General features: G+C 37.2%; 1 long non-coding RNA gene across 1 annotated transcript; it reads right to left on the bottom strand.

Moving 5' to 3' along the window:
* Nucleotides 1-10974: 10974 nt before the first annotated feature.
* On the bottom strand, nt 10975-21330 carry LOC126979492 (uncharacterized). The gene is made up of 7 exons (XR_007732818.1): nt 21229-21330; nt 19369-19519; nt 17687-17826; nt 15117-15177; nt 13320-13431; nt 11652-11747; nt 10975-11148 (listed from the first exon to the last, which is right to left on the bottom strand). It is a non-coding gene; the product is annotated as an uncharacterized LOC126979492 (long non-coding RNA).
* Between the last annotated feature and the right edge of the window lie 4144 nt (nt 21331-25474).

The raw sequence follows: 25474 nt of genomic DNA, 5'->3' as shown, positions 1-25474 counted from the left end.
AAAGACATCGTGACTAGAGTACGACAACACCCGCCATTTTCGCTACAACAACTATGGTTAGAAAATAAACTGCCTGGTATAAACATAGCTCTGGGCACAGCCTATAGGCCTGAAAACATTTCTGTACTGGAGGCGCTCGATGCCCTTGGCGATTCCCTAAACTCGTTGTCGCGTTGTGATTTCTCGTGTGTTGAAAAGAACTTAAAAACTTCTGTTTTCATCACAGTCTTGCACAACTAGTCAATTAGCCGACAAGAATCACCGATCTGTCCCAAACTATTCTTGGTCTGGTCATAAGAGATAAACCTTTAAAATGTAAAGGTAATACATAACCACTGTTTACGCTACCATGCATTGATTCTAGAAACAAACACGTTCGATTCACAAGATCATTACACAACATAGATCTTGACGCTATCACATAGGATCTGAAAAATATCCCTTGGGACTCGATTAAGACTCGTAATGGTGTAGATGAAATTTATTTATTTATTAAATAAGGTTTACCGACAGATAGTACACATAAGCTTTTTTAGGATACATATACAAAACTTAAAAACTATAGTGAACATCCAGTTATGGGTAAACACAGCAAATTAGTTATCTGGTTGTAAATAGAGGTAGAGAAGAACATGTTATGGATCCTTCGCTATTGCTTAAGGTTATTACATGAAAAAGGAATATCTATAAATATATTCTATTAAAATTTACGGATACAAGTATTTAAATATTAGTGTTCTATCTCTTATTCCAAACACGTTCTTTTAAACTTAATTAAACATATATTATGTAGATCAACATCTATGCCGTTGAACCATGCGTTATGTTGACGACATATCCGAGGTAAAGGACTGTGGAACCCTACATTTGTTCGGTAAGTATCTATTGCAAAAGGCTGAAAGTTATTCACTCTAGCATTAGCACGAGGAACCTTGAAGTTAATTTTTTCTAGTAATTGAGGACATTCAATCAAATTATTAACCATTTTAAAAAGAATAACCTGATTTGAATTCCAATGTCTACGCGAGAGAGTTGTCAATTCAAAAAAGAAACAGCGCTTATTGTATGATTGTAATTGATGTAGCTTGTTTTGATGGACACACATAAAAAACATGAACCTTACATGAAAACATAGACCTGAAGACCTTACCATATGATGGATTTAATAGTCAGTAAAGGTAAGCATGTTAGTATTTACATTATTCTATTATATCTCAAAGGATAGCGTTTTCATTTAAAGCTCCCAGACGGCTTATTTTTTCCGATACCTCCAACAAATACATAATAATTACAGACAGACGCGGTGGAGGACTTTGTTTTATAAAAGGCAGTGATTATTAGCAATACGTAAACAAGACTTAGTTTATCTAGTTCTTGTTTATGGAGATATTATTAGAGGAGAACAAAAGAATATATGGGTCACTTATATTAGGGTTAAAGTGTGAAAATCCCGATTTGTACTGAACATTTTAAATTCGTTTTTTTTTTACTTTAAAATATTTATTTAATCAAAATAATTACTATTATTATGTATACATTGCTGCCATCTAATAGGAAGGTCATTTATGCCTCTGCAATAGAACTGTTTGATGATCTAGATTCCACAAACTGTGTGTAAGCATTTTGTACTGCTTCCCGGGAAGAAAATTTTTTATCACTTAAAAAGTTGTCCAAATCACGAAAAAAATCCTGTACAGTTAAACTGGTTTCTCGTGCTGTATGAGGTCTCGCGTTATCATAGAGCAATAATGGTGAAGATCGATTCATGAGTGGGGGATGTTTCACTGTTAGTTTTGCTATTATTATTCGGAGTTCGGCACAGTAGACATCTGCCGTTATTGCTTGACCAGATCGAACCGAATGGTTACCACTATCTGTTTATTGGTAAGCTTTGCTTAAGGACACGTTGAGGCGTTTAACCTAGGGTCAGCCATTGTATTTTCCGCTTATGGTTATCATAAAAAATCCTCTTTTCATCGCATGTCAGAATTCAATTTAATATTCCTTCATTTCTGTATCGATTCAAAAAGGCAACACAAGTTTCAACACGCATTTCTTTCTTCAGATCAGTCAAATCATGAGGCACCCATTTTTCATACTTTTTTATTTTATTGATTTGACGCAAATGAGTCCATATTGTTGGTAAGGTAACGGTAAACCATGCCACCAATTCCTGGGTAGTTTGGCTCGGATCAGCTTCCACCATCTCTTTCAATTCATTGTTTTTCACTTGTTGATTTGAAGAACGAACCACGTGGAAGGGTGAAGCAGTCCCCTCTTCAAACGCAGCATTGATATTGCGAGCTGTTTCTGCCCTGTTAATTCCGCGTAGGAACTTGTGTTCAAAAAATCACTCGAATTTTCAAAGTCTCCTTCTTGTAAAAGAAGAACTACATAGGTACCATTTGAAAAAGTTTCACTCAAAAATCTCAAGCCATGACGATTCTGTGTTAATTAGAAATATACTACATACCTTAACTCCTTTTATTTATATATTACCACCTCTATAATAATATTTCAATAAATTTCTTATTTTATGAACCCTTCAGCACTTCGAGCACACTTTTATCCTTATTTCTTAAATTGTAACATGTGGTGGAAAATTTAATATCTTAATTTTTATGTACACATATGATATATTCAAATATAACATATTGATCGAAAATACATAAAAAAAATTATGAACGATGTGGGACTCGAACCCGCTATCACTCGTGTTCATTCCTTAATTCTTCACATCGTGGTTGTGGCTCCATCCTGAGAGTTGAAAAAGACATACCCATTTATAATAAATTAATAGTTGAGTACAAATCATACAGTTTTGGCAGTTAATTAGTTATGGCTTTCAGTACTCTGAAAAGGTAATATTTTGAGAAGCCTGAGACCTTGGCTGATTGAAGTAAGAATCTACTACCAGATTACATTTTCTCTCGACCTCGCTGGAACGTAAAGCCCCTCCCGTTTCCATGGCCGTGTAGAAAAATGACATTCACTATAGCCCAATCAAACTATCTAAAAAGAAAATAATATGTACGGCAATATTTTTTATCTTATCAGTCACTGTACATTTAATTATGATTAGATCCTTACAAGATAATGTTGTTATTCATGCTTTTTACATGTCTAATGTAATGCTTTGTTGTCTGACATGACAGGAAACGATGACGTTTAAAAAGATATGAGGAGATAGTCAAAAAATAAAATATATTAGAAAATAGAAATTATAAAGTTTTATTCAGCCTAGCGAAACTCTCTAAGAAATTATATTAAAATAAGCGATTCACTCGATTGTACGAAACGTGCAGTCATTGATAGATTGACAGATTACGGCTATAACCTTGTAAAAAATGAAGACAGCCGAAATCCACTAAGTTTTAAGCAAGTGTTCGCTTTCAAACTTAGCTGGATTATAGTGCGTCGATATTTCAAATTTAAATATTTTTATTCAAAATAGGATGTGAAAGTCAAAAACTACCACCCATTCCGAAAAGAATGCCTCAGACCTGAGAAGAATGGGCGCAACAAACTCAGCGGGCTTTTTTTTTTCATCGAAATTATATGTTTACAAAGTAATATTGTATAATTAAACTTATTATTTAATAGTCTGAGGGCGGGTGCTCCATTCCCAATATGTGATATCATTAAGAAAGTCATTAATGTTATATTAACCTTTACCACACAAACGTTTTTTAACAATTCGTTTGTTCGTTTTGAACATTTTCTGGAATCTTGTTGTATAAGCATATACATCCCCCCCCCATTCATATATTTAGTTTTCTTGCTATTTAACAATAGGTTATTAGCGCTAAGCCAGTACACAATGTCAGATAGAATATCGTCCACTTCGTCATACCTAGTTTGGTTTCTTTTCACTTTGAAAATTAGTGAAGTGTCGTCCGCAAACAATACTACCTTATGATTTTCTCTATAAGATTAGGAAGATCATTTATATAGATAAGGAAGAGTCCAAGAATAGACCCTTGTGGTACCCCCATACTGAGACGAGTGCCAGGAGATCTCCTGCCATTCGCGTCGACCTTCTGAATTCTATTATTTGATTATGAAGTCAGAAGATCGAACGCAGTTTTTCTTTTATGCCATAGTAACATAGCTTCCTGACCAGCGTTGAATGTTCAATACAATCAAAAGCCTTAGATAAATCACAGAAGATGCTAAGTGCATTCTGCGATTCCTCCCAGGCATCAAAACTATTCTTGATTAGCTCAAAACCTGCATCTGTTGCTGAAAGCTACTTCATTTGAAACAATTTGGCTTTTCCCCTAGTAAAGCCAAATTGTTTCAAATGAAGTAACTTATGAGAGTTATAGGATGTTAGCATGGCTTAAAATTATTTTTTCAACAATTTTACTAAGGTTCGGCAAAACCATCACAGGACGATAGTTATTCGGGTCAGAAGAGCATCCCGACTTAAACATTGGTATAATTTTACTATGTTTCAGAAGGTGAGGAAACACACCACGATTAATACAATTATTTATTTATTAAGAAAACTTACAGCAATTTATAACTATAAAAGCCATTAACTAATTTTCACATATATAATTCTAATTCGTTTTTAAAATTACTAGAGAGTTACGCTATTTTATAATCTAGTAGATTATTACTAAGTATAGAATTAGTACTATATTATATAACTACATTTTAAAGATATCAGCAAGAAGTTTACATTTATAAAACATAATTACAGTTAATAATAATAAAATTAAAGTTTACATTGATTTTGTTGAATACTTTGAATACCTAAGTATTATATTTAATTATGTTTAACGATTACTTTTATTCCAATTTCCTAGATAATAATTATAATGATTACACATTAAAATTGCAAGTAAAAAATTCAAATTCAAATATTTTTATTCAAAATAGGATGTGACATCACTTATTGAAGGTCAAAAACTACCACCCATTCCAAAATGAATGCCTCAAGCCTGAAAATAATGGTAATGAATTTAGCAATAGGTTATTAGCGCTAAACCAGTACACGATGTCAGATAGAATAACGTTCACTTTATCATACATAGCTTGGTTACTTTTCACTTTGAAAATCAGTGAAGTGTCGTCCGCAAACAATACTACCTTATGTTTTTTCTCTATAAGATTAGGAAGATCATTTATTTAGATAAGGAAGAGGAACGGTCCATGAATAGACCCTTGTGGTACCTCCATACTGAGAGGAGTCCCAGGAGATCTCCTGCCATTCACGTCGGCCCTCTGAATTCCATTGTTTAGAAATGAAGTCAGAAAATTGAGTGCAGTTCCTTTTGTGCCATAGTGGTATAGCTTCCTGCCCAGCGTTGAATGTTGAACACAATCACACCTTAGATAAATCATAGAAGACGCCAAGTGCATTCTGCGATTCCTCCCAGGCACCTAAAATATTCTTGATTAGCTCAACACCTGCATCCTTTGGTGAACGTCCCCTAGTAAAGCCAAATTGTAGAGATTCCCAACCAAACTACCTTTGAGGTATATCCTTTCCAATAAAAAAAGAATGATCTAAATCGGTTGGCGTAATATTGAGTTATTGGTAAATTTGTCGTCGACATACGTATAGCTAATTTAAGACTTTTATGGTTTTCTCATGGATGCCATTGTCAGATCTGGACCAAATTACAATGGGATCACACGGGAAGTACCAGCTTTAACAGAATAAGCTAAAAATAAGCTATAAATTTCAGCTTAATAACAGAATTATCAAATCGGTTCACCAAGTCGAAAATTTTGAGGTAACAAACATAAAAATAAATAAAAAAAAGAAAAACCTACCGACGAATTGAGAACATCCTCCTTTTTTGAAGTCAACAATAATATACTACAATATTGAACACCTTTAAAAGTTCTATAAAAAAATCTGCAATGGTGTAAGTTTATCTCTTAGCGATAACACACAATAACCAATTTATGCTTTAATTTCTCGAGATAAAATGGCTTATTTAAGAAGTGATTTTAGTCAATACAGGGTTAATCCTCATCTATTAAAATACATTAAATACATGGTGCATTTTTTATATGAAAATAAGGGACGAGACGAGCAGGACGTTCAGCTGATGGTAATTGATACACCCAACCTATTATAATGCAGTGTCGCTCAAGATGGCACTACAATTGCCCTTATCTACAAGTCACCTTAAGACATAAGATGTTAAGTCTCAATTGCCCAGTAATTTCACTAGCTACGGCGCCCTTCAGACCGAAACACAGTAATGTTTACATTACTGCTTCACCGCAGAAATAGGTGGCGTTGTGGTACCCATAATCTAGCCGGCTTTCTGTGCAAAGGAGCCTCCCACTGCCATTTTGTATAGTTCAATATGGCTTTTACAGCATATAGTTTAATTAAATATTTTCTAAGATATTACAGATATAAAATGCAGGGACATAGCGGTTGCGGCGGTACCGGCCGGGAAAGCAATATAATAAGTATCAGCGTATGTATAAAGCATCATCCAGTTTGTCAAGTATTGCAGTCTACGAAACTTATTTTTGTATGTCGTCGTCATTTATTGTTGAGATATAAATAACGGGACCACACGGAAATTACATTATATTTTTAAATTTTTACTAATAACTTTTGACAGAATGAAGTCTCTCCGACAGAACAATTTAAATGTCTTTTATCTGTTCTGTGGTCCGTGCAGTCATAAATACAACGAAGTCATGAAACTTAATATTTTAATTTCAATAATTTCGTTGAAATGCTACTTAAAAATCTATAATATTCTCAAAATATGAATCATTCTGTAGTATATTAGGCCTATTTTTTTAATTATGTCGCTCCCTTGCTACCTTTGCTTGGTAAATGTTTGAGATATGTCTACATCAGTTTAAAATTCCAGCGCACTATTATACCAGTTCTTTTACAAAACTCCATAGAAATAAATCAATGCAACGAAATATTGAGGCCATTTAAATAACCTTATTATATTAGAAATATAGATGTCTATAATTTTGTGGTCATAGTATTAGATTAAGGATTGGTCTCCGCTGCTCTCCAACTAGATTACGCAGGCGTAGTTGCAAAGTACAGCAACTAACTAAGGTGAAGTGGGCGTACTCGAGCTAGTCTCGAACAATGTGTGACGTTGACTTGCCAGATGTTCTGTTAAACTGAGCTATTAGATATTTAATTAATTAAAACTAAAATTTCGGGTTGCGTAATTAACTTTTAAAAAATTATACTAGTCGAATTAAGAAAGATGCTGGGATATTATTATCAAAAAGTTTTTTTTTTATGGAATAGGAGGACAAACGAGCGTAAGGGTCACCTGTTGTTAAGTGATCACCGCCGCCCACAATCTCTTGCAACACCAGAGGAATCACAGGAGCGTTGCCGGCCTTTACGGAAGGTGTACGCGCTTTTTTTGAAGGTACCCATGTCGTATCGTCCCGGAAACACCGCACAAGGAAGCTGATTCCACAGCTTTGTAGTACGTGGAAGAAAGCTCCTTGAAAACCACACTGTGGAGGACCGCCACACATCCAGATGGTGAGGATGATATCCTAACTTGTGGCGTGTCGTGCGAAGGTGGAATTCGGCGGCAGGAATCAGGTTAAACAGCTCTTCGAAACCCCGTGATAAATGCGGTAGAAGACACACAATGAAGCGACGTCTCTACGCAACGCCAAGTGATCCAGCCGTTCACAGAGCACTGTGTCCCCAACAATTCGAGCTGCTCTGCGTTGCAGTTGTCGTCTGCATAGCAATGAATGTTGGAGGTGTCCAACATATCATTGATATGCAGAAGAAACAGCGTACGAGATAGCACACAGCCTTGGGGCACTCCAGCATTCACGGGCTTCGGGTTCGAGCAATATCCGTCGACAACGACCTGTATGCTGCGCCCAGTGAGGAACCTGGAGGTCCACTTGCACAAGCTCTCGGGAAGCCCAAATGATGGAAGTTTTGAGAGGAGCGCCTTGTGCCATACACGATCAAAGGCCTTCGCTATATCCAGGCTAACTGCCAGGCCTTCCCCCTTGCTTTCAATAGCTGCCGCCCATCTATGTGTTAGGTATACCAGAAGATCACCTGCCGACCGTCCATGGCGAAAGCCGTACTGTCGGTCGTTGATCAACTGGTGACCCTCTAGGTATACTAAAAGCTGGCGGCTAATTATGCTCTCCATGATTTTAGAGAGCAGGGAGGTGATAGCAATAGGCCTGTAGTTCGCCGGATCCGAGCTGTCTCCTTTTTTTTGGATCGGATGGACAAGGGCTGACTTCCATGAGTCAGGGACTACGCCTTTGGAATAAGAGTGCCGGAATAAACGCGTTAGCACCGGCGTCAACTCAGGGGCACACGTTCTAAGCACGATTGGAGAAATGCCATCCGGCCCGCTCGACTTCCTGACGTCCAACGAAAACAGAGCTCGCCTAACAGTTTTCTGTCTGAACTGTACTTCAGGAATAGAGCTCTGACACCGCGGGATGGTCGGCGGTGTTTTTCCGTTGTCGTCAAGAGTCGAGTTGGAGGCGAAAAGAGTGCGAGAGAGAGAGATCGGCTTTCTCTTTTGTCGTATGGGCCAGGGTGTCATTCCTCATGTGCAACGGCGGCATGGCTGAAGTTACCAAGAGCAGCTTTCGACAATGAGCAGAACTTGCGTATTCCGGTCGGGTAACTGGAAAGCTGCTCGCCGATTATGACGACGTGTTTTGACTTTGCACGGGCGATTTGCCGCTTAAAAAATCTGGAGGCACGGTTGTATTTCCTCTTAAGAACTGTGCAGCGGATCCTTTGCGCCCAGCGCCGCAACCCAAGCTCGATACGCCTGTTTTTTGCAGTCAGATCCTGCTTTAACTGACGCATCGAACCAGGGCTGTGATCTGCCACCGATGGGTACTACAGAGCTTGGTATAAAAATATCCATGCCCTGCAGTATCACATCGGCTACTGCAACGGCGCAGGCACTAGGATCATCCGAAGGGAAACAAACCCTGCCCCAAGGGTAGGATGCAAAAAAGGAACGCATCCTATCCCAATCTGCTGACTTGTAGTGCCAAACGCGGCTGGTCGCTGGTGGTCTGCGACGTTGGCGTCGGATAGGCACTACACTCCTGACCAGGCAATGGTCGGACGTTCCGAGAGGGGCGTCGACAAAGACCTGGTAACCATCGGGATGTGTAGTCAGCAGAAGATCCAATAAGGACGGCATGTGGCTATCCACATCCGGGAGCCGCGTTGGCGACTCGACCAATTGGGACAGACCATACGCCAATGCAAAATTATGCACAGATCGCCCTGCGTAGTCTGTGGTACGTGATCCAAGCCATTCGGCATTGTGCCCGTTGAAATCACCCAAGACTACGATTTCAGCGGAGGGGATCTGTGCAAGCACGTCGTCAATTGCCGCTTGAACGCAGCCCATGAGATGATCGGTTTACCACTATGGGACCTGTAGACACACGCATAGATGCGGACGCAGTCCTCTAAATCTACGCGGAGCCAGAGAGTGGACAGGTCCCTACCCTCAAAATTGCCGAGACGGCGACAGCAGATATCCTCCCTAACGTACACACATACCCCGGCATGAGGCAAAAAATTGTGCTCAATTTTGTACCCGGGGTATGTTAAATATGACGTATCGCTAGGACGAGATATCTGCGTCTCCGTAAGGAAACACAAGGCCGGCTGCGCCGTCTCAAGGTGGTGGTAGACGGCATTTAAATTGGAGTGAATTCCCCTGATATCGCAAAAGTCCACGTTGAGTGTGGAGCGGGGTGCCGTGGTGTTACTGCCTCGTTTGGCCTTGGTCATGCGCGGTTCTATGCCCTCCCCAGAATACGAAGGGCAGCCCGAGCTAGAGTGCTCGGGGAGGGATTCTCCGACTCCGGTAGAGCCGGTACCCACCTGGGGTAAAATCTTTTTAAGTTTCGCTGTCATATTCGGGTGGAGGGGGGGGGGGAATGGCCACCGGTCCTCGACACTAACCTATGCGAAACATAGCGGCACTAGGCCGCTACTTCACGCCGGTATTCTGTGCGAGTGTGGTAATTAGCCCGGACGAGCCTGGCCCGATTGTGCTGAAGTCAAAAGACGGCAGCGTGACTCTACCACTTCTAAAAAGCCCTTAGTCGCCTCTTACGACACCCATGGGCCTGGGACTCCCCTATTCTTTTTACGCCCCGGGAAAAGTACAGGGTAAATTTTGCATTTTATTGATTGAAATGTAAAATAACACCAAGCTTCTGTTACAAAATTTGAAAGATGCCATTGAGTGTCAAGATGCCACGCACACAACCATCTAATAGTTGCCATAATTCTTAGACTAACTAAGCGTTATATAGTTCTAGAGCAACGGAGACCAATCCTTAATATACGGTCATAATAATTCTCATATACATAAGGTCAGGGGTCCAATGAGGCAAGTGTGAATACTTATTTTTGCAAAGTGACAGCGACATATACATATAAGGCTGGGCTGCATCAACTAACGTAAGCAAAAACAGACAGAAAAAATGAGTTGCACCATTTGACAATTTTTAGATGACGTCATAACTTTAACTGTTAACCGTCCAAATTTTGCTGCTTAAAGGTATTGTTAATCTTAAATGGCTACATAGCGACCCGTCAAAAGTTTCATATAAATATTGGATAGTGACTTGATATTTCACTTGTAACTTTAACTATGCCAAGAATTACGGTGGTGCAGCACATTCCGCACTCTATGTTAAGGTCAGCGTTACTTGTTAACGTTAAATTTGACTTTAACCTTAACTATTACAGCTAATATGATAGAACCCAGCCTTAATTAATAACCTTAGTATTTATCAGTGGAATATTTCATTGCACAGAATGCTTAGGAGTTAGAGGTAGTAATGCCAGTTAGATGTTTGTGTTAAGCGCAAAATAATGCTTACAAATTTGCCCTACTACCAATAGTTTTATTTCTTTTCACTAACTATTAAGGTTTATAAACTGTATCTTGTTTGTAATTATAATTATAAAACAACAAATACGAAAATATTAATTAGTTTTATTTATTTTATTTAAAGATTTCATCTGTAACACAGAAAAACGTTAAAGTCTGGAGCTTCACATAGAAAGATGTAATTCTTTAGTTGCTCTTATCCAAGGATCCTGTTCACCGCATTTGTGACGATTTCGGTGATAATTCTGTTTATGTCATCCTGTAATAAAAAACTTGGTTAATAAATTACGACTCAGAAGATATTCTGAAAAATATTATCTCAGAAAAACTATCCCACGAAAATAACTGCAATTAAATTTTTGTCTCAATTTTGGCGTTCACGGGTGCACAAATTAAAGGCACTTGTTCAAGCATTTTTGAGCCCTATGTACTTATAAGGTGATGAAAATTTCCAGCAATCTAAAACTGTGAGTAATTTCGAAAGTAGCCTTTGATACAATAAGCATTACCATGTTTCTGCCGTGAAGCAGTAATGTATAAACATTACTGTGTTTCGCTCTGAACGTGACGAGCGCAACTGTAGTGCCGCTTAGAATTTTTGGGTTTTTCAAGAATCCTGAACGGCGCTGCATTGTAATGGGCAGGGCGTATCAATTGCCATCAGCTGAACGTCCAGTCTAGTCCCTATAATTTTCATAAATAAAAATAAAAAGATCCTGTCGCTATTTCAGAATACAATTTAAAATGTAAAATACTACGTACCTCGAATCGCCTCAAGAAATCGGGGATTGTCTCATTTAGTAAGGCATTCACGATGTTGGAGAAATTAGCACCTTGGTAGATTAGTACCAGATTAGACTGAAAGACAAAGGAGTTTTTTAATATATCATCTTCGTCATCATGATCAGCCGGAAGACGTCCACTGCTGGACAAAGGCCTGCCCCAAAGACCTGCCACGAAGATCGGTCCTGCTCTGCCCTCAATCAACTTATTCCGGCGATCTTCGGTCCATCTTGTGGGGAGCCTTCCAACACTGCGTCTTCCAGTGCGTTAAAATTACTCTGTTCTTCCACGGGACATAAAAAGAATAGGGAAGTCCTATGCCCAAGTGTGTCGTAAGAGAAGACGAAGGACATTTACCAGTGGGAACATCACATCATCCTTTGTACAGGATGCCGGCTAGATTATGGATACCACATCGGCGTCTATTTCTGCCGTGAAGCAGTAATGTGTAAGGATTATTGTGCTTCAGTCTGAAGGTCGGGCAATTACCGGGCAAATTGGACTTTAGCGGTACTGCATTGATAAGATACATAATAGCTTTAAGGGTAAATGTATACACTTTTATTATAAAGTCCCAGCCACTGTTCAGGCATTATCTATAAATAAATTTAATTTTTTTATAAAAAAAATGGCTCTGTCGTAAATACTTTCTACTCCACAGCTGAATATCTAAGTGATCGGACAGCCTGGGACTAGATATTGTTGTAAAATAATCATATCTTTTAACAATAACAATACAATATTGCATATTTTATTTAAATGGCGCAAAAAAGATTGCTGGCAGATTTTCTGGCATCCCTTTTTCTCTCTCAGAGCGCCATTTGTTTCTGAGGCGGTAGTAGTAATAGTAATAAAAAAGACATCAAAAAGAATCCTAAAGGAGTCAATTTTGAGAAAATAATTACTTCATTAATCATATTATTGTAACAACTTCTTGACGTTTACTTTTTTTTCTTTATTCAAAATTGGAACATAATATCCATTTTGTTCCAGGATTCGGTTATTTTCGCAAATTCACATATTATTTTATATTTATTCAATTACAAAATGGTTTTCATGGTTGCTCAGAGGGCAAAGAAGAGGGCTTTGCTCGGAGTTTTCCTGCGATATCGAATCAGAAATGAGGAGATCCGTAGGAGAACCAAAGTCACCGAAAATAGCCCAAATGATTGGGAAACTGAAGTGGCAGTAGGCAGGGCCCATAGTTCGACGGACAGATGGCTGGTGGGCCAGAAAATTCCTTGAATGGCAACCACGTACCGGAAGACGCAGTGTTGGTAGGCCCCCCACAAGATGGACCGAAGATCTGGTCAAGATCGCCGGAATATGTTGGATGAGGGCAGCGTAGGACCGATCGCCGTGGAGATACGGTAGGAGATAGTTGGGGGAGGCCTTTGTCCTATAGTGGACGTCTTCCGGCTAATGATGATGATGACGAAATTTTTTGTTGTATTAGAGAACTGAATTACAGTGATGTAGAGCAATGTTAGAAAATAAAAAAAAAACACAAGAAATGAATGAATGGTTTCTGCGGTGGACTCTTTCGCATATTATTATCGTCAATATACAAAGACAGAGAGATAGCAAATCTAGCGGAAGTATGTCATAACTTATAATATCAGTAACAAAATATCAAAATATTCTCACCCTAATGTCACCGAAGCTGAATTTCAAATCAAGAGACCTGAGAGTAATACCGGAAATGATGCCGGTATTAACGTAGCCTTCCCCAGATAAGCGAAGTCCAGTGATGGAGAATCTGGAAGTGAAATAATTGTAATTTAATAAACATTTCAACATTTTGTATTCATTCACCTGTAAGAACTTGCACTATAGAAATACAAATAAGAAGATAAAGTTACGTACCCTTTCAACGCTTCGGATATTGAATGACTTGTGCAGAAAAATGACGACAATACGAATAAATTAATAATATCGCAATCTATTTTATATAATTTTGTCAAGAAATCTGGAGCGATTGTCAATTCCACATTCATTTGCCATAAGCCAGTTTGGGCTTCGAAGACGCTGGGCATCATAAATAGAGCACAGCAATACTTCAAGCCGACCCAGATTCTAGCGCTTTACAAAGCGCAGGTACAGCCACACGTGGAGTATTGCTGTCACCTCTGGTCTGGCGCACCCCAGTATCAGCCTGATCCATTTGACCGCATGCAACGTAGAGCTGTTGGAGACCCAGTGCTCTGTGAAGGGCTGGATAACCTGGCATTGCATAAAGAAGTCGCTTCATTGTGTGTCTTCTTTTGCATTTGTCACGGGGAGTGTTACGAAGAGCTGTTTCACGTGATTCCTGCCGCCGAATTCCACCTTCGCATGACACGGCACAAATTAGGATATCCCATCCCACCATCTGGATGTGAAGCGGTCCTCCACAGTGTGGTTTTCAAGGAGCTTTCTTCCACGCACTACAAAGCTGTGGAATGAACTTCCTTGTGCGATGTTTCCGGGACGAAACGACATGGGTACCTTCAAAAAAAGCGCGTATACCTTCCTTAAAGGCCGCCAACGCTCCTGTGATTCCTCTGGTGTTGCAAGAGAATGTGAGCGGCGGTAATCACTTAGCACCAGGTGACCCGTACGCTCGTTTGTCCTCCTTTTCCATAAAAAAAATATAATGTGACGGACACGGCGACACGGATGGCGTGGCGAATTTAATTTTACTCGGCCGAGGTTAGTCTTGGCGGCGCATTAGCTGATGCTGATCACCAACCATACATTAACCATCATCCTCATTCTTTATTCAAAATTACATTTTTCCGATCATTCGTTCCAAAAGATAAACTATCATAACACAATCGGAGGAAAAATTATTCTTGACATAAATACTTGACTATAAGACTACTTCTTACGGCCGTTCCCAATAGGTATACTATCTATAGATAGAGATAAATTACTAACTTCTACTGTCAGTAATTAGCTATCAATAATCTGAAGCTGTCCCAATATACCCGAAAAGTCATTCTTATCGTCTTATATTGGGACGCGTGAATTGCAGTTCCCATACAAACTTCTATCGCTGGTAAGCTATACGTCGTCCCATTGACGGACAGCGTGTACGGATAAGGTGAGTTACCTTAGTGTTGATAAGTTTATTGGGACAGAAAAGTCAACGATAGTTACGATTTTTATCTCAAGTAAGTGATAGACTGAATATTGGGAAGGGCTGTTAGACCTTTATACGTCTAGATAGACTATGATAGTTGTGAAAACGTCGAAAAAAATATACCTTAGAACTAACCTCTATTTTGAGCAATTCAAACACTGTAACACAAAGTATCATACAAATCGCGAGTGTAAGACGTAGCTTGTCACGCACACTAAACTAATATTCCCGGCCTGTTTTGATCGGTTGTCTAACAGCAAGAGGCTCTATCTAGACGTATAAATTATCGAAGGGCTACTTATTTATTTAACGATGCTTACTGTCCACTGATTTGTAGGTTGTGGTAATCTCCAAAAACGTTTGAATCGATACCAGCATCACCTGAAAGATTTTCTTATTAGAAATATCAATTAAATCAACAGTTCACAACAGCACTTCGTACTTACACCTTCAGAGGTTAATTTCTCACTGAATTATTAATTTGACTCAGTTATTATACAAAACGTCTTTAGCCATTACATTATTGGCTAATTGCATATTATTTATTTATCACTAGCTGACCCGACAGTCGTTGTTCTGTATATAATAAATAAAATAATGTTTTTTTTTAATTTGTCAATGATATATCATAAAATCAAGAATTGCTTCGTAAAAATGCATCCTGTTGTTGTAATAAAATTTTTTCACAGCATAACTGTCAAATCGTTGCGTCAATAAATTCGGGGGACATCAAAGGAAAAACAACATTGTTGTTTTTATTTAATTCCGAACAATTTCATATTTATTCACAAATAATTCAAGGCCAAAATTAGCCAAATCGGTCCAGCCGCTCTCGAGTTTTAGCGAGACTAACGAACAGCAATTCATTTTTATATATATACTAGCTGACCCGACAGACGTTGTTCTGTACATAATAAGTAAATTACTATTTTTTATTAATTTGTCAATAATATTTCATAACATCAAGAATTATTTCGTAAAATATGCTCCGGCCTGTTGTTATAATGAAATTGTTTCACAGCAGAACTGTTAAACCGTGCGTCAATAAATTCTCTCAAAGAAAATATGTCCATACAAAACAAATATTGAAAATAAAAATAATTATGAGTCCCAAATCGAAATAAAAACTATCCTATCTCTCAAGTTGGAGCAAACTGCACTCCATGAAGTAATTCCCATTTAAATCCGTTCATTAGTTTAGGAGTCCATTGAGGACAAACATTGTGACACGAGATTTATATATATTAAGTTAAATTACAAAAGCAAACGGCTTCTAGAGTTTAAACATAGAAATTTTCTTCAATTATTATTACATAATATGTATCCTTTTATAATGTTGTTAAGATAATAACAAATTTAAAAATATTTAATAACCTCATACATTCAAATAAGATTTTTCATCTTAGCAGAAGAAAATAAATTCATATTTTAAGGACACACTCAAACTAAGAATCATATATTTCTATTTGAAGTATACCTTTAAATATTGTTAAAAAGTTCACGTAAAATTTTCTAGAAAGTCATAAAATTCAGCGTAAGGGAAATCTCGACCTAATGGAGTTTGCACTAAGGTCGAGTATAACTTATCTTGAATTTTTTAAAGCAACTTGTTTACATCTCTTGTTTATTGTTTACTTACACTTCACGGCGTCATTCGAGATAACTCCTCGGGTAATATATAGGGTTGGTCTCTTTAGTGAATTGGCGACTACTGTGATTTTTATTTATTTAATTCAGAGAGATCCATATATTATATTAGCAAAAGTATAAGTAATAATATTTCTTTTGAACTTTGTTAGTATTATTAGTAAAATACATTAATTTTTTTGATTATATGATTGGTGATCAGAATTAGTTCGTAACGAGTTATTTGGATCTGGTAATAATGTTTTATTTGTGGTGGGGATATGTGATTAATTATTTGTCGAACTTGCGTTGTCCGTTTTCCTACAGGATGGTTTATAAATTTTTGAATTTTGAATTCACCATCTCTTAATCTAGTCAATTTTACTCTGATTAATGGCGCTCCCTTTGTCGATTCGAGCCGACTGTAATCAAACGAATGATTCATGGCCGAGCTTGACGGCTTATTAAATACTTACAAAATAAGCGCACATTGACGAACAATAAGCAACTTGACTCACAATAAAGCTCAAAAATTGACTGAAGCAAAACACTGCCTACGAGCATATTAGAGTTTTCGTTCAGTTGTTTTATGAGCGTATACAATAGACTTTGAACATTACTGCCACGAAATAAGGTGTTAATTTGAATTAACGTTTCAATGTTATCTGTTAAAAGTTAATTCGTATACACACCGCCACTTGGACATTTTTGACGACCTTTCATTTGCACACTTTTTCATAACGTCAATGTGCACAGCGCATCTAAAGATATTTTTGCTTCAAAATGTTATATGTATCAAAATGTTTATTTCCAAACTCCTCCGAAACGGCTAAATCAATTTGTTTGAAAATTGTGTGTATATAGGGTAGGTCTGAGAATCGGCCAACATCTATTTTTGATACCTACCCAATATGCACTCAAAATTTCATGAGAATCGGTCAAGCCGTTTCGCAGGAGTTCAATGTTTAACACCATGACACGAGAATTTTATATATTAGATGTTCCATCTACAGATCTGCAATAGAGTAATGGTTAGGCAAGATGGCAATCGAATACAATAATAATTGTATTCGATTGCTTGATATATTTGGTAGGTCTGAGAATCGGTTGCATTTATTTTTTATACCAGTTTTTTTTTACTATTGATTTTTTTTAATACTTTATATGGCAATACAACGTTTGTCGTGTCAGCTTGTGTATTCATTAATTTATCACAGCGTACATTTCATGCAATAGCTTAATAATACATTATGTTGTAACTTACGAACGCTCAATGCAAGACGAGGCAGTTCCAAATCGAAACGGAATCGGTTCAAAAGACTATTATACTCCAGTGCGTGGATCGCGATGTCACTTGCCCCGGTAAAACTGAGGTCTTCGATGTACACATAGATATCAACGAGGCTGAAAAAGTTTACATTTTTGATCAAAGGTGTTTTTCTAACGACATCATGAAAATAAAGGATGAAACGAGCAGGACGTTCAGCTGATGGTTATTGATTCGCCCTATCCGTTACAATGCTTTGCCGCTCAGGATTCTTGAAAAACCCAACAAAATCTGAGCGGCACTACAATTGCGCTTGTCACCTTGAGACATAAAATGTTAAGTCTCATTTGCCCAGTAATTTCATTAGCTACGGCGCAAGGCAGACCGAAACACAGTATCTTTACAAATTACTTGCTTCAGGGCAGTAATAGGCGCCGTTGTGGTACCCATAATCTAGCCGGGTGCAAAGGAGGCTCCTCCACTGGTAAAATGTAATAATTCTTTATCAAATGTAATGATTTAAACACCATTTTAAAGCTCTCAAAGACAGCAAAAATCGCTGGAGTCTTAGTCTTAGTGATTCTTATGTTTTGTGCTGTTTGGTGTCGAGAAACTACGCCCGTGGGGACCAGAGGTGATTGTACAAAGTATTGTAATAGTACATCAAACTGACAAATCAAATTAGTGTCAAGTGTCGATGTGTCGAGAGTTTCACGCAGTCGCCGCGACGACGATTCATGCAATTGGATCGAAATATCGGCATCAAATTAATAAAATATATATCGTGAGTACATGTCACAATAATTACAATGTTAAAGTTCCGCGATGATAAAAGTTTAAAAATATAAATGTACAATGTACTCAAATAGGCTACTGGAAATCCATGTACTGCCAGGCTGCCTTTACCTTTTATGAAAGAAAAGGTTAATTGAACATACAAACAGATCAGCGCGGCTAATCATCAGAGCATCGAAAAACGTACGTAAACGGATTCGATAGCAAATGGATAGTGCCTATATCTGCCGTGAGGCAGTAATGTGTAAGCATTATTGTCAAAATAGACTTAGTTTGCTCAGTGATTTGACTAGCTACGGCACCCTTCTAACCGAAACATAATGTTAAGTCTAACATCTTATGTATTTGGATTTTTCAAGATCTTAAGCGGTATTGCATTATTATGAGGGCGTGTTAATTACCATCAGCTGAACGTCCAGGTCGTCTCGTCCTTTATTTTCATAAAAAAAAGTAACACACTGGAACGTGGTGGGCGAGGAACAAACCGGTAACTCCTATATTCCCCTCTGATGTCGATGGTGCTGCAAGAGCTTGGATGACGTTGAACACATATCATCAGAGGATACGTATACTCTTGTCCAATTAATACGAACCCTTTGAAGTCCTTGTTAGTCAAATTACTCACACATATATACCTAAATTTAATTTAAATCGCTAAATCATTTACCTTGAATTAATCGCAGCAAAATTTGATAAAATAATTATTGGCAAAAAAAAACTGGTTAATAAACAAGTAATATCTTGTTTGTAACCAGGTGTTTTTTAAATATTTTTTGAGAAATACCTAAAAACACAAAACACAAAATTTTACCTATAACAGTCCCGTTGCATGCGTTCAGGTATATTACCCTAAAATATAGCATCAGCATAGGTAAGATACTTACAAAGGAAAGCTGTATGCGAAGTCAAATCTGTCAATAACAAGGGGATCCAATCCATTGTTGCGAATGAAGTCTCGAATTAGCTCAATGAGACCTCTGACTAAATCTTCAACGAAGCGTTGGTCGGTCTTTTCCGGAACGTTGACATGGAAATCTGTTAATAATTGTAATGATTAGAGAGCCGGCAATTTCTACTACTAACTTAAACTTTACTTACTCAAAACAACACGTGTTGTGAAAACAACAAGTGTTGTGAGTGTGATAAAACACTAACTTGAGTTTTGCATTGGACTGTTTTAGCTTAAGCACAGCATAATTATAACTGTTAAATTACTTTTTTTTATGACAATAACGGACAAAACGAGCAGGACGTTCAGCTAATGCGAATTAATACGCCCCGCCCAGTACAATGCAGTGCCGCTAAGAATTCTCGAAAAACCACGAAAATTCTGAGCGGCACTACAACTGCACTCGTCACCTTGAGACATAGTAATGCTTACACATTACTGCTTCACGGCAGAAATAGGCGCCGTTGTGTCAACCATAATCTAGCCGGCATTCTGCGCAATGGAGCTTCCCACTGGTGAAAAGAAAGACTTTAAAAATAAAATCAAAGATTTTGCTAAGCTTACTTTCGGCAAGTTTTTCGTAAGTAAAATCTGAGCGAATTCTAAGTATAATCCAGATTGAGGTATCAACAATGTGTGTTACTTTCAATGACGTATATCTTTGCACGCTGATATATCGCCATATATTATTTGATTCTATTGTTGCCCGCTGATCATGTGGCGGCGCTGATGTCACTTAAGCGTACTAGCCTAGCGAAACTTTCTATGAAAAAAGTATGCCTCAGCCCTGAGAAGAACGGGCAAGTAACTGTAATATAAACTGTAAAACTGAAAGGAAGGTCCAACGAATGTATAGATGTAATGGGAAGTGTTCAAGAAAGCCCACATTTTCTGACAACACCAGAGGAATCGCAGGAGCTTTCAGGTACCTGTAAGCTTCTTATATCGTTTTGTCCTGGGTAGAGCTATGTAGTAAGTGGTAGAATGTTCCATGAAAACCGACATGTGAAGGAATGTCACAAATTCAGATAGTGAGGAAGACAATTTAATTTATAGCGTGAGGTTTGATGGTTTAATTGAGCAGCAAGGATCAGCTTAAACATCTATTTGGAACACTTCGCATTGGCTGTATAACACAAATTATTAAAATAAAGGCAGAGGTGAAAACTTGAACATTAACGTTGTGCATTTTCGAATATGTTGGAATGGTAAGGGAATAATTTCGCACGAATTGCCTTATACATAATCGTACACAAAAATGATAATTCATATTACTTACAAAAATTAACACTTCAGACTTCTGAATACATATACAAATGATTTAAGTTTTCTTTAGTGTTAATTCCGCCAATATTTGTTTTTAAAACAATTCGACACGTGTTTCGCCTGACTGAGACTGAGTCCCGTGCCAGATTTTGGCGAGACAACACGTCGTGAGGATGCCTCGTGTAGAGGCGAAACACGTTTTGAATTGTTTTAGAAACAAATATTGGCGGAATTAACACTAAAGAAAACTTAAATCATTTGTATAGTTATGGATTTCCGCAAAGTAACGCCTAATTCAATAAATTTTCTGAATACATACTTATGTATTACGAGTTATTTTACATTAAAAAGTATCTCTCTCAGATAAATCAACTGTTATGCATAATTTCAACGATTGTCTTACGAATTTTCGATCAGGCCACGTGTCCTGACGCGAGTTTAACATTTTATGCCTATCCCAAGAAAAGTGCTCAACGCCGCCAAAAAAGTTTTCACTTCAATAAATATCCTCATGAAGTTTTTTACTCACCTAAGTTTGTTTCTTGGGCGGGCAGACATGAGGTGCCAGCCACGAGCAGTGCCAAAGCGAAAAATAGGACCTTCATATTGGTTAGTTTAAGGCGTATTACTAATTATCAAGGATATGCTAATCGCTTTTATACTAATTATATTATCTTGGTGATAAATATATTTTTTATTTCCTGTTATGCAGAAACTTATCTTAAATATTATTTAAATTTAACAAAATACATAAACGTAGAATATATTCACTTGCACAAATAAAATTTGAAAACGAAATTTTATGAGAGATGCGGGACTCGAACCCGCGACTCGTGTTCTGTGAAGAGAAGTGAGATGTGGCCACAACCTGAGAGTTGTACAAGGCACACAAGATTTTATGATGATACGTCACTCGAACGGTTAGCTCAGTTGGCAGAGCAATGGCACGGAACGCGAGAGGTCGTAGGTTCGAGCCCCGCATTGTTCATAAGATTATGTTTTCAAATTTTATTTGTGTATTAATCCTAGAAGTGAGGGCTATCTTACTTATCTTCTCTACTTTAAAAAGATAACAAAATTTTCCAATTTATATTACTGAAATGACAGTGGTCCTATTTCTTATAATTCAATCAATTCAAGAAGAAATAATAAACTGAAGTTATAATAATTATAATGAACTAGCTGACCCGACAGACGTTGTTCTGTATATAATAGATAAAATAATGTTTTTATATGAATTTATCAATAATATATCATAATATCAAAAATTACTTCGTAAAATATGCACCCTGCTGTCGTAATGAAATTGTTTCACAGCAGAACTGTCAAACCATGCGTGAATAAATTCTCTCATAGAAATTATGTATGGACACATCAAAGGAAAAACAAATTTGTTGTTTTTATTTAATGTAGCAGCATTTCCTATTTATTCACCTTTTAAACCTTCCCTGCACTTCCACAAATAATTCAAGACCTAAATTGACCAAATCGTTCCAGCCGTTCTCGATTTTTAGCGAGACTAACGAACAGTAATTCATTTTTATATATATAGATTGTAATAAAGCTACGTGCCTTGTAGGTAGATCTTGGTATTCAATTTTAAAATAAAATACCAGACAATGTACTAGTACTTACTGAGCACATTTGATGTGGTCACCAAGCCCATCTCTCATCAACTTCAGGTTTTTGTTAACCGATGCCTTCGAAATATCCTCGGTTTTCACTGGCCGACAAAAATTCCAACGATCATCTTTGGCAACGCTGTCATGAAGCCCCAATCGACCATCAGATAAAATGCCGCAAATGGAGCTGGATAGGCCACACAGCTCAGAGGAATCCCAACCATATACCGAATAAGCTCTAGATTGGAACCTTCAAGGAAAACTCAAACGTGGTCGTCCAAATGAAACCTGGTGGCGGACTGTCATCGACGAAGCAACATCGGAAAGACCTGGAGTGAAATCAAGAGATATGCTCAGGATATGATGGAGTGGACTGTGGGTGCGCTCTGTCCCAGCTAGGGGATACAGGAATTTAAATGAATGAATGACTGAGCACACTTCAGGAAATATATTAAAGGTTCTTTGACAAAGAAATTACTTATACATACATATAAATCCCTAAAATTGTATAACATTATTTTATTAAATAGATTAAATTGTTATATGATTTAAAAGGTGGACTTTCTTTCTTTTCTAAGTAGATAGTGTAATTTTAATTGCGTTGCTTATAAATCACTTGTTTTGCTTTGACAGAAATATTTTTATGGATTAGCAATAACAAGATTTTTAACATAATTTAACTTTTGCATATTTGATTTAAAGAAGCTGCAAGGCGTTTTAAGTCACTAACAGCTGATAATGCCTAGGCGATTGACAATATTGGAGTAGACTCCTCTTCGTCTTTATCATACTCACTTAGGGCTCTTATTTGTGTGTTATTCACATTCTCAATAAGATCTTTAATTGATTGAATTTCGTAGGGTGCCACATTGTTAGCAATGGAAGAATATCCAGGAAAAGTCTGCAGTATGGGGGGTGTTTGTTCTTCTGTTGTTGACGCATTAAATGACACATCGTATTAAGCTTCAATAAAAGTATGAAAACATTGCAGGGACGGGCGTAAAATGGCGTAAAATTCTTTCTCCGAGACATCATGAAAAAGTTCGTGATGCAAATGCAATGTGTCATATATATGTTTGAGCCACAATTTAACAGAAATGAGCATTTAATATAACGAATTTGGATAGATTTTCTTATAGCATTTTGTAAACATTTTTGTTAAATTTTTACAAAAGTTTAACGTCACAAATTTGACTTTCTCAGAAACACTTCATTAAAATCATATGACTATGACGTAGTACTGAGCTACTAGCGTTGTAAAATAGTTTTGATTAAGCGATATCTGAAGAGATTTATTATTGTTATGCGATTTTATTAACAGGGGATATAAGTCGTTGTGATTGATTATAATAATCTGCTATATCTTATATTATCAGGATCATTTAACCTTTATTTTATACTGATACAAAAATGCTGATAATTAGTATATCAAACTGATAATACATATTATAGTTTACCTAAATAATATTATCTATAAACTTTCCTCGAAGAAGAAGAGAAGTCGAGTTAGTAAGTATTTTGTGGGGCGGTGTATATGCTTTTATTATTAGATCCCAGAAAATGTTCAAAACAAATGTATTACGAAATTCAAAAGAATTGTTAATAAAACGTTTGTGTGGTAAAGGTTTCTATATCACAAATGACTTTCTTAATTCTATCTACCACAGATTGGGAATGAAGCGACAGTCCTCGGACTATTAAATAGTAAGTTTAATTGAACAGTGTTACTTTATAGCCATATTTTTTATGAGAGAAAAAGAAGCCAACTGAGTTAATTGCCCCCGTTATTCTCAGATCTGAGGCGTACTTTTTGGAATTGCTGGTAGTTTTCGGACATTCAATAAGTGATTTTATATGTTGTTTTGAATAAAAATATTTGAATTTGAAAAGTTTCAATTTGAGTTGGCAATTCCATTATTCAAAATATGAAAACTGAATAATATCTATACCGCAGATATTAGTAGTAAGGTAGGATTTGAGTAGAATATAAATATAGTTATTTATCTATAACACTTGGTAAACGTTATGATACTACATCAGTTCGTAAGGGGGATTTTGACATGCAGAGAAGAACAGGTATGAAACTCTCAGCCTTACTTTGAAATGATAGAAAAACAAAATTGCGTACTATAATAATACCTTAGATTAAGGATTGGTGTCCGCTGCGCTCGAACTAGATATCGCAGGCATAGTCTCGTGAGAAGAACATTCAAGAAATCAACGGCCACTCTTTTCAATCATTAGAGTATATCTATAAGTGATGGTCCGTCTTTAATATGGATGATAAATAAGTTAATTGGTTTCAAAAATCCTTTACAAGCAAAAGAAAAAATTTGACTTAAGCACCCTCAAGCTGGGAGCATACTTCCAACTTAAAGGCCGGCAACGCATTTCATGACAGCTGGTGTTGCCAATGTCAATGTCACTCTTGCCCATTTGCCCCTCTAAAAAGAGCCAAAAGAGCCTCTGCTAGTATATATATTGTTGACAGTGACAGATGGACAGGATGAAGATGTCTATAAAATGTCGCCCTGGCATCGACACTTCCACTGCAACCATTGACGAGTAAGAGCGTTACTCTAGCTGATTTCTGTTCGAATATTGTGTGTTTGTGTCATTATTCGTAATTAATTCCTAGAAGCTTAACAAGTCTGAAAGGCGCCGTAACTAGTGAAATTACTGGGCAAATGGGACTTAACATCTTACGTCTCAAGGTGACGAGCGCAACTGTAGTGGCGCTCAGAATTTTTGGGTTTTTCAAGAATCCTGAGCGGCACTGCATTGTAATGGGCAGTGTGTATTAAATTACCATCAAAATGGACCTTTTTAATTTAATAGTTAATTGTTTATGTATTAGCTCGTTTGTGATTTTTCGTAGGTCATATTAAAATTTGAAACACTTTTGATCTTATTTCCTAGAATATATGAAAGAACTATGGAAAATGGGGACTGATATTGATATAGTTTTCTAAATTCGGACAGCAATCGGACAATATTGACAGATCTTTTTTTGGTGTAACTTATCTTCTTTCCTTTCAATGACATAATCATCATCAGCCGGAAGACGTCCACAGCTGGAGAAAGGCCTCCCCCAAAGATTTACATTTCCAATCACATACCTTTAATTAAACAAATTTATATATACAAGCATTT

The sequence above is a fragment of the Leptidea sinapis genome, chromosome 3 (genome assembly GCF_905404315.1).
Source record: "Leptidea sinapis chromosome 3, ilLepSina1.1, whole genome shotgun sequence".
In the NCBI taxonomy this organism is placed as follows: Eukaryota; Metazoa; Arthropoda; class Insecta; order Lepidoptera; family Pieridae; genus Leptidea; species Leptidea sinapis.
This window is presented reverse-complemented; position numbering and strand designations above follow the sequence as displayed.